Source organism: Rhincodon typus, chromosome 38 (assembly GCF_021869965.1).
Source record: "Rhincodon typus isolate 14 chromosome 38, sRhiTyp1.1, whole genome shotgun sequence".
NCBI lineage: Eukaryota > Metazoa > Chordata > Chondrichthyes > Orectolobiformes > Rhincodontidae > Rhincodon > Rhincodon typus.
Genome location: NC_063369.1, coordinates 18,227,800 through 18,229,940, shown reverse-complemented (window position 1 = coordinate 18,229,940; position 2,141 = coordinate 18,227,800). Strand labels below are relative to the sequence as shown.

General features: G+C 47.4%; 1 protein-coding gene across 2 annotated transcripts in view; it reads right to left on the bottom strand.

Annotated features, from left to right (window-relative positions):
- Nucleotides 1-458, bottom strand: part of pnpla6 (patatin-like phospholipase domain containing 6) — a 148,087-nt gene extending 147,629 nt beyond the window's left edge. For both annotated transcript variants that reach the window (XM_048617875.1, XM_048617876.1), the window contains exon 1: nucleotides 287-458. The gene's annotated coding sequence lies outside the window, so the exon portion shown is untranslated. The remainder of the gene's footprint in view (nucleotides 1-286) is intronic.
- Nucleotides 459-2,141: the final 1,683 nt, after the last annotated feature.

Sequence of the window (2,141 nt, the reverse complement as noted above, 5' to 3'; positions counted from 1 at the left end):
GGGGTGGGGGGGGCAGGCTGTATGGAGTAGGGGGATATGGAGTAGGGGGTCAGCTGGAAGGTGAATACAGTGGGGAGGGGGTGACTAAGGGTGAGATGGGGGGAATGAAGGCAAAACAGGGAGGGCCGGGAGGGGGGGGAACAAACTGGGAGGAGGCGGCGGGGGGGGGCGACAGGGGGGGGGGAGGGGGGGTGATGGGGGGGGCGCGGGGAGGACGAGGAAGGGCCGGGAGAAAGAAGGGGAAGGCCATATGCGATGGGGAGTGTGGACATTCTCCCACCATTACCTCCTCCAGATGGCTGCAGCTCCCCGCGGCCTACACGGGCTCGCTCCAGCCTCGGCCTGGATTTCTGCAGCTGCCGTCTCTCCCCGCCCTCCTCCCCCGGGCAGGTCACAACATCACCCGGTCAACGCGAATGACTGACAGCCCGCCCAGCCAATCAGCACACAGCCTGCTACGCTAATGGACATCAGCATCTGCCAATAGAGGCGCGGAGGCCCTCCCGATTGACAGCGCCTGAAGCAATAGAAACAAGGCATCTTTCGATTATAACCAATCGGAGTGGAGGGTGGGCGGGGCGCTGGGCTTTGATTGACAGACCACATTCCTGGCTGAGATAATGGACAACGATTTGTGCTTATGAGTTTCTTCCTCAGTTCTCAGCTCACTTCTCCACAGATCACTTTCCTCTGCAGTGGCTCAGTCAAACCTCCCATTTTCCATAAGATCAGAAGAAGTAGGCCATTCAGCTCATTGATTCTGCTCCATCCTTCATTGAGGTCATGGTTGATCAGATAATCCTCAACTCCACTTTCCTGTCTCAGCCCCACAGCTGTTGAGTTTTCAAATGTCAAGTTGTCTAATGTCACCATTCTCTTTGCCCATCTTTGCTCACATCCCTCTAACCAACCATTGGTCATCTCCCTTAACAGCCTGAGAATGTGACAAATCCAAACTTGCTGCCTTTTCTTTATGATATGCGCCAGCAATCTGTCCTCCATCTCTTTATTCCTCTTGCATTCTTGATAACTGACCCACTCCATGCAGAATCACTTTCTAGTCTTTTGATGCACAATTTTCTCAGGATCCACACTCCAAATCACAGCCTCAATAATTATTTTCAAAAAAATTGTACTGATTCCTGTGATGAGAAATTATTTGTATATGGAGAATGCATTCTTCACAATTGTTATTTTAGCACGGATTCCTGTGCATGTTTAACCATCTTTTGACACTTCCCAGGTACTTAAATTGGTTTGCATCATAGAATCCCTACAGAGCAGATAGAGGCCATTCAGCTAAATGAATCTGCACCAACCCTCCAAAGACTGTGGTGGCACTGTGGTTAACACTGCTACCAGGGTGTGCAGGCTAGGTGGATTACCCATGGGAAATGCAGGGTTACATGGATAGAGTAGGGGGGCTGGGTCTTGGTGGGATGCTCTTTGGAAGGCTAGTGCAGACTCGATGGGCCAAATGGCCTCTATCAGCACTGTAGGGATTTTATGATTGGGTCTTACTAGCTTCTCCAAAGAGCAAATGTGGCAAAGATGATTACAAAAACATGGCCATACAAATCACCCAGTAATCATTGGAAAGGAGCAAATTTAAGTGGGATGAAATCCTCACCAGCCCTTAGGTTCTGAAGCACTTATCCAAAATTCCCAATATACATTGACTGTCTCAACAGAATTACAGTTCAGATGCCAACTATTGGCTTTTTATTGCAAAGAATTATGACTTACAAATTTTTCATACATAATTATTATTTTAAAGATCTATTATTAGATTGAGAAAAAAGCATTGGATAAGGCAGAGAGAAACTAATTCCATTGGTGGGAGACCCCTGTATTATCAGGAAGACAGTGGCGTTTTGGTAGTAATGGTGAACTAGTAATCCAAAAACCCAGACCTAGTGCTCTGCAGACATTGATTCAAACCCCATTCATGGAAACTGGTATAATTAACACATTTGGAAGTGGAAGCTAGTCTCAGTAATGGTGACTGTCCTCAATTATTGTAAAAACCTGTCTGGTTCCCTTTAGGGAAGGAAAACTGCCATCTGTACCCGGTCTGGTCAACATACCACTTCATGGTAAACAGAAACGACTGGAATTTACAAAATGGATAAAATTGAAAT